At 43.3% G+C, this 7,944-nt stretch overlaps 1 non-coding gene and 1 pseudogene across 3 annotated transcripts; one reads left to right on the forward strand and one right to left on the reverse strand.

Annotated features, from left to right (window-relative positions):
* Positions 1-347: 347 nt before the first annotated feature.
* Positions 348-6,928, forward strand: LOC110194697 (small ribosomal subunit protein eS25 pseudogene; annotated as a pseudogene). 2 transcript variants are annotated; one of them, XR_013482981.1, is made up of 2 exons: positions 348-1,106; positions 6,459-6,928. The product of XR_013482981.1 is annotated as a small ribosomal subunit protein eS25 pseudogene, transcript variant X1 (transcript). The 2 variants fall into 2 exon arrangements; XR_013482982.1 differs by lacking the exon at positions 348-1,106 and adding an exon at positions 5,188-6,357.
* Positions 554-717, reverse strand: LOC144454729 (U1 spliceosomal RNA). Its single transcript, XR_013483231.1, has one exon. It is a non-coding gene; the product is annotated as a U1 spliceosomal RNA (small nuclear RNA).
* Positions 6,929-7,944: the final 1,016 nt, after the last annotated feature.

Below are 7,944 nucleotides of genomic sequence, written 5' to 3' on the forward strand. Positions count from 1 at the left end.
GTGATAGTACATGTATATCCTATATCGGATTGCTTACCATGTCAGGGAGGGAGAGAGGAGGGAAGAATGAAATTTGGAAATCAGAACTTAAAAAGGAACGTTAAAAAAATGGTCTTACATATAATTGGTGGGGAAAATAAAAGATATGAGAGCTCGTCTTGGAAACCGTGAAGCAACATATGTCCCTAAAACCTGTGATGAGATGGAGTTTTCTCCACGCTTGGGTAACTTGCAGGAGGTCAGTTATGTGCGGGTGTAGGCCTCAAAGGGTTGAAAAACGGCGTTGGAGATGAAGGTATCGTTATCCCCCCCCCCCGCTTAGTTAGGGAAGAAGACTGAGAGCAAGGATTGTCCAGCACCACCTCGGGGTCTCAGAGGCGGTTTTGACTAGCAGCAGCAGTTTGGAAAGCACACTGACGACGTGACTGCTTGGGGAGAGTTTCAGAATAGCGAGCTGCTTGCTTTGTGGATCGCGAACAAGCAAGGAGACGCACTGTGGCAGAAAGCAGGTAGCAGCTGCAGGACCTGTGACTATTTTTGGAAGACTCGAGATCAGGGGAGAGCGCGAACGCAGTCCCCCACTACCACAAATTATGCAGTCGAGTTTCCCGCATTTGGGGAAATCGCAGGGGTCAGCCCATCCGGAGTGCAATGGATAAGCCTCGCCCTGGGGAAACCACCTTCGTGATCATGGAATCACCCCTGCCAGGTAAGTATGCCCCACCACGCCGCGCTCCACCACTCCCTCCACGCACACACACTCTAAACGCACGATCACTCACGCGGCGCTTCCACAGCCCAACGACACACGCTCCACAAGCACAAACCGCCAACACCCGCAAGCGCTTCAACCCCTCCCAACTCGCCTCGGCCCCTCCGACCCCCAAATCCACCTTTTCCAGACGCACTATCTGCTTGGTCTCCTCATCTGCATAACGGTCTGTCCCTTACTGACGTCACTCGCCAAACCTGCACCACAGGCGACCACCGTCTATTGGCTGATCATACTCCCCGCATTATCTCGACAATGACTCCATGCAGGCCAATCAGCTACTGTTCCCTGCCCTGTTGTTTGAGTCCTGAACCTGTCCCTCATAGAGATCCAGGTCAGTGGGTCATCTACTTTAGCTCTCGCCTCTACCAGATGACTTCATCCATCTCTTTCTAAAACTTTTTTTTTCTTTCAGTTCTGGCTTTGTTCCCAACTGACTGGATGTCAACAGAAATTGTACAGGATCAGAACCCTGCAGAGGATAGGGCACCATCACTTCTACATAACCATGTGCACACAAACAAGAGTCAAAACTGGTTGGAAGTCAGGCAGGGAGAGGAAGTGATTGTGCCTTAAGACATTCCCTGCAGAACTGCAGGAAGTGAAATACTCGTTGTGATGAGATGTACTAATACTACAGGCAAGAGGAAAGGAAGGGTACAACAAGGGAAGGAAAAGTGCACATGCAAATAACTTGCTCCCTCGGTTTCTTTTTCATTTTAGGTTTTGCTGCATTGGCTTCACTTTCTTGAAATGAAGGAGGGTAGTTTTTGCTTTAAATAGTAGGTGACACTTTTCTTGGGGGTCACAGATATTTCTGTAAGTGCAGGGTGTACCGTGAGACTCTTCCTCCTCTCCCGTGGCATAATCACCACCACGTAAATTATGCCATAACCAATAAACACAAGTCCACGCTGGAGCAGTTGATGAAGAGCCCAAAGTTCATACTAGCCAGATAGTTTCAGGTCTAAGTAGAAAAGTCACTTTGCCCTCCTTTGGTCTGATTTCAAACCGTGACAGCTACAGTCATCCATGCGACAGTTCCATTCAAAAACAGATGGCCTACCGCTTTTGGGACTTCCAGAATAAGCCAACAAAATCTAAGCATCAACAGCAGTGTTCTGCCCAGCATTTGGGTCAAGATATGGATCAATTGAGCAGAGCTATATATTACATTTCCAAATGAGACCGTTTGATAACCCAGAAAGAAACATATGGAGTCAGCTATGACTTGATTTTTATCAAAGAACTGACTGAGCTAGTAATATTAATTTGTTATTTGTGGTCCATACATTTTATGCATATTTAACAATTGCTTTCTTAGCTGTAGCTTTCCTATTTTAAATGGTAAAGTTATAGTCTTTGTGGCATTACATATTTGTCACTGTTAGTTTATCTCAATTTCACTTGGATGACTTTTAGTTTTTAGTGTTTTGCTTTCTGGTGAGGCAATCGGGGTTAAGTGCCTCGCCCAAGGTCACACAGCTAGTAAGTGTTAAGGGTCTGAGGCTGGATTTGAAACTCAGGTCCTTCTGACTCCCAAGCCAGAGCTCTATTCAACTGAGCCACCTAGCTGCCCCTTGGATGACTTTTAAAGAATTGCTTCTCTACTGCTGCTGGAGGTTCATGACATTTGCATGATAACTGCTTTGATATTCCTCAACTGCATTTGCTAACACATGGGCTTGACCACTAACATGCATTGCCCTGTGTTGTACTGTTTCAGTATGACTGTCTGAGTTTTTCAATTGAATTCTCCGGGATTTCTCTGGACACCTGCTTGGTCATGATGTCCTTTCTTGTACCTGACAACTTCTATCCCACATCTTGATCATTTATCTCTGTAGATCCTACATCCACCTTCACCACCTGACTTGCTGATTTCAGCTAGATCTTTTCCATTTGCCCTCTTCTCTTCAACATCCAGCCAGTCACCTTTAAAACCTTTCTGACTTTCTGGTCTTGCTAGTGGATGTTGTTCCTGAATTGGCAACTCTGTAATTTAGTGGCTCCTAAGGATGATGAGAACTGTTCTCTCTAGTTAATTTTTGTCTTACACAAAAGGAGGCACTATTCTCTAGTTTTGGAACTCGTTACTGACTAGTGAATCACTAGCTAGTAATGTCTGATGCCATATCCCACAGAAACAACACCAGATGGATTGGACCCATGAAGGACAGGAAAGTGTCAACTAGTTACAGGCTTGGAACTTTTTTTCCTCTTCCTACCTTGTTTTGACAGGATGGTCACACACCAGTAATAAACAAATAAATACAATGCCACACAATGGTGTCAGGCCATGGTATTCAAAATGCTGTTCAGTTAAAACTACGACTGTGATGGCCAAGTGCCATGTTTGGTCTCTATCATTTATAGCTGGAAACCATCCACAGACAATACCTAAGCAAATAAATTGGCCTGATCGTTCTACAATAAAACTTGATTTTGGACCCAAATCACGTGACAGAAATCAGGAAATGGCAAATGTTACCCAGAGAAAAGAAGCGACTTTATGAGGCCGCTTTTGTAAATGAATGGATGGATGGATGGATGGATGGATGAATGGATGAATGAATGAATGAATGGCAACTTTCAAACCCACTCACCCAGAGGCAAGCCCCTCCCCTAGAAACAACCTAAGTTGTGTATGCACATGATCACTAAAAAAAAAAAAAGTGTGCTCTGAGGGCCTTCTTGGACATCACTGTCCTACTTAATGCCAAGCACCAAAAGCCCTCTCACTCATTGAGAAAGGCCCTCTCCTCAGCCTATGAATCAATTACAACTAAGTCGATATCAAGAATTCTGATTAACACAGTGACAGTAACTGGACTGATTAAGTATGCTCTCCACCTTCTTAAAGAGGGGTGGTATAATATGAATGTATTTGCTACGGCCAATGAGGGAATTTGTTTTGCTTGATGATACATACTTGTTATAATGATGTTTGTTTGCTGGTTTTCCTGATGAGAAGACAAACAGGTTAGGTAAAGCAAAATGTCAATTGGAAAAACAAATAATTAAAGAACCAGAACAACAACAACAACAACAACAGTTATCACTTCCACATTGTGACTTTCCCCACTGAGGTTTTGATAGATCATGGGTCAGCATTAGAAATTAAATGGGATTTTGGGGGAAGTTTTTCAAAAGCTTCATATGACACAGAAAAGGTTTAGAAACTCAGAAATGCATAAAATATATCTCTGGTATTGCATAATATCAACATATGTTATCTTTTAATACCATAATAATTCAGACTGCTTCTCTGGTAGGAAGGGAGGGCCAAACATTTTATGCAGATTTCCCAGATCTTGCGGGTGCCGGGCCCCTAACCCCTGTGATGTGGTAGGGATAATTGTAGTTCACTACCCAGGATTACCATGGTCCTTCCAAACTGCACTAAATTTCATCGTGTAGTCAAAGACAAAGAGAAATGGTTGGAGTATCATGTTATTCTAACAACACATTGGAAACTGTGTCTTGGAAACCATAAAACGAATTATCTCACTAGCTACATATACATACATGTATGCATATATGTGTAGATGTACACGCATATGTGTATAGAGAGGGGGAGAGTGGGGGGAGAAATGGGAGGAGAGAAAGGGAGGCAGAGACAGAGAGAGAGAGAGAAGAGAGAGAGAGAGAGAGAGAGAGAGAGAGAGAGAGAGAGAGAGAGAGAGAGAGAGAGAGAGAGAGAAAGAGAGAGAAAGGAGAGAGATTCACACTTGGAGAAACTGCTGGAGTCAGCACAACTGGAGTACCATCTCTGGATCTCAATGGGGAAAATCGCCTTCCTAATTATGATATCTCCCTTGCTAGAGAAGGACGAGAAATTACTGTCACCCGCCAATTCCCAGAAGCAACATTTGAAAAAATAACTAGTGCAGAAAATCCCTGGTAGGGCCTCAAGCCATATGGCAAAAGACCGAGGAAGTGGCATGTTGTGGGGGAGAGCAAGGTCAAAAGAAGTCACCTGTAGGATAGAGAATACCTGAGCATATTTAACAGGCTGAGGGGCCAGACGATTGAGGGTAAATATGATGATCCCATGTTAGGGATGAGTAAACTCCTCCCTCAGATGAAAATGACTTGCTGTTAAGTGTAAGGGATAGAATTTGAGCCCATATTTCCTAGGTACCAATCCAGGGCACTTTGCTTGGTTTCTCAGTTTGGGGACTAGCTCTGGTTCAAGACTGCATCCTTTATGACACAACATCGTACAGCTCCATCCTCCGATTCCATAAACCTCTGCCTTTACATCCTAGTTAGCAGAGGTGTGGGTCCTGTGTCCAAAGAGTGGTGTGCCTGGGAATTGACTTGAATCATTTTGATCCTGGCGGTGGCTGTGAGGGTTCTTGAGGGGATGGAGTGTGTGGCATATCCAGATTGGCTGACTACAGACCTTGAATCTGAAGAATAAGCTAAGAAGCTCAGACAATCCTGAGAAACCGGGTGAATGCCTCTCTGCCACCTAGAAAGCTAGTCATTTTGTACACAGGACAGGACCAAGTCTTCTCGGAAGCTGTAAAACTAACATTTTGGACAGGTGAAACTGTGAATTGAGGATGAAGCGGGAACCTCTTCACAGGCTCATTATTCGTTGTTCAGTCATATCTCACTCTTGTGTGACCCCAGTTTGGGTTTCCTTGGCAAAGATGATGGAGTGGTTTCCCATTTCCTTCTCCAGTTCATTTTACAGATAAGGAAACGGAGGCGAACAGAGGTTAAATGACTTGCCCAAGGTTGCACAGCTAGTAGGTGTTTGAGGCCAGATCTGACCTCGGGTCTTCCTGAGTCTAGGCCTAGCGTTCCAGCAACTGCACCACTTAGCTGCCTCTTCCAATCAACTTGCTCAACAGCAATTGCCGGGAGGAATCCAGAAGATCTATGCTACATCTTGCTGCCTAAACATGGCCACCTGGTTTAAACATCCTTCCATTGTGCATCTTGAAGCAACCTGCTGAGAGTGACCCGTGAACCAGTTTTTAGCTTGTTCTTCATCACAGCCTGTACTAATTGTTGTTATCCCTGACTCTATATGATCCAGTACCATATACAGTATAATAGGGTGCCACCTCCACAGGTTCCATCCTTCAGAGGTTTTATACTACTCTGGACTACCTTCCAGGTGCCTGATATACTTTATTTTCCTTTGACGTGATTCGTTTCTCTTTTAAGTAATTTTAATTGTTTTTTTCCATTTTGATACTTTTCTCTATTTTAACAATCTCTGAACTCTCATATACTTTAAAACTTTTTATTGATGTTTGAAGTGGAGGATTTTTTGAGTGCAGGAATAAAGCATCTTTAATTGAGATAACAGGGTGGCAAGCCTGGCACCCTGGGGGATATCCCACCAACAGACGCACAGGAAAGCGTTTTTATATTTTTAGGAGAGAAGGGGGAGGAGGCAGTGTGAACTAGCAAGGCCTGGTCATGAGATCCCAGTCATCCTTGGCAATCTGGGCAAGGAAAACCACTTCATTCTGGCTGTTTTACCCTTCATGCCACGCATAACAATGGAAAGGGGCAAGGATATTAGGAGCTGAGATGCAACTCAAGCTAGGTTCTTTTACAAGGTACAGTTCCAAGGTGGGAGGGATTTAAGGTGTGGTTCAAGAGTAAATATCCTTTTTTTGTTTTAAATAAAAACAAGTGGCTTTTCTGTCTGACATCTTAGCTTGGAGGCGGCAGCAGGGGGAGTTCCTGAAGCCTCACCATGCCGCCCAAGGACGATAAGAAGAAGAAAGATGCCGGCAAGTCGGCCAAGAAGGACAAAGATCCCGTGAACAAGCCTGGGGGCAAGGCTAAGAAGAAGAAGTGGTCCAAAGGAAAAGTTCGGGACAAGCTCAACAATCTGGTTCTGTTTGACAAAGCAACGTACGACAAACTCTGCAAGGAGGTCCCCAACTATAAACTTATCACCCCTGCAGTAGTCTCCGAGGGACTGAAGGTCCGGGGTTGTCTAACCCGGGCAGCCCTCCAGGAACTGCTTAGTAAAGGTCTGATTAAGCTAGTTTCCAAACACAGAGCACAAGTGATCTATACCAGGAACACCAAGGGTGGAGATGCTCCTGCTGCTGAAGATGCATGAAACGGTTCAACATGTGTGTACATTTTCAAAAATAAAATTATTGGACTAGAAAAGAAATATGAAAACAAGTGTTCAGATTCATTTGGAAATTCATAGTTTCTAATAGCACTACGGTTCGGTAGTTACATAAGTCTTCTTTCCACAATGTTGAATGCTGCACTCAGATGATATTATTTTCCCATCCCTACCTCATTCTACTCTGGACCTCAATTCATTGTAACTATTGCCACATGCAGGCCCTCTTGCTCTGAATGGCTGAATGTGCAGACTGACCAACAAAAATTACATCACCCTAAAGGTATTGGTAAACTAACATGAAAGAAGCAAATAAATAAATAAATAAAGGTAAAAATTTGAAGGCTTTAAATAAGTCACATTACATGCAATACTCAGAATAAGCATCACAACAGTTTTTCAAAAGGATATTACTTAAAATGCTCCATAAGTTATAACAGCTAGAAAACACTTTTCAGACAAATAAAGTCCGATCTACATAATTGGGAAAATATCAGTTGCTCATGGGTAGGCTGAGCTAATATAATAAAAATGGCAATTCCACCTAAACTAATGTACTTATTCAGTGCCAGAACAATCAGACTGCCAAAAAATGATTTTATAGAACTAGAAAAAAGAATAACAAGATTCCTCCAGAAGAACAAAAGGTCCGGAATATTCAGAGAATTCATGACAAGAAATGCAAGGGAAGGTGGCCTAGCCATACCACATCTTCAACTGTATTTGAAAAACAGCAATCATCACAACTACTTGGTACTGGCTAAGAAACAGAGTGGTGGATCAGTGGAATAGGTTAGGTACACAAGACACCGTATTCAATGACTATAGTAATCTACTGTTTGATAAACCCTAAGACCCTGGCTTCTGGGATAAGAACTCACTATTTGACAAAAACTGCTAGGAAAACTGGAAAGGAGTATGACAGAAACTAGGCATAGACCAACACCTTACACCATAGACCAACATAAGGCCAAAATGGGTACATGAGTTAGACATAAAGTGGGATATCATAGGCAAATTAGGAGAGTAAGGAACAGTTTACCTGTCAGATCTACAG

The sequence above is a fragment of the Phascolarctos cinereus genome, unplaced genomic scaffold, assembly GCF_003287225.1.
Source record: "Phascolarctos cinereus isolate Bilbo 61053 unplaced genomic scaffold, phaCin_HiC Scaffold_726;HRSCAF=1367, whole genome shotgun sequence".
NCBI classification, from domain to species: Eukaryota; Metazoa; Chordata; class Mammalia; order Diprotodontia; family Phascolarctidae; genus Phascolarctos; species Phascolarctos cinereus.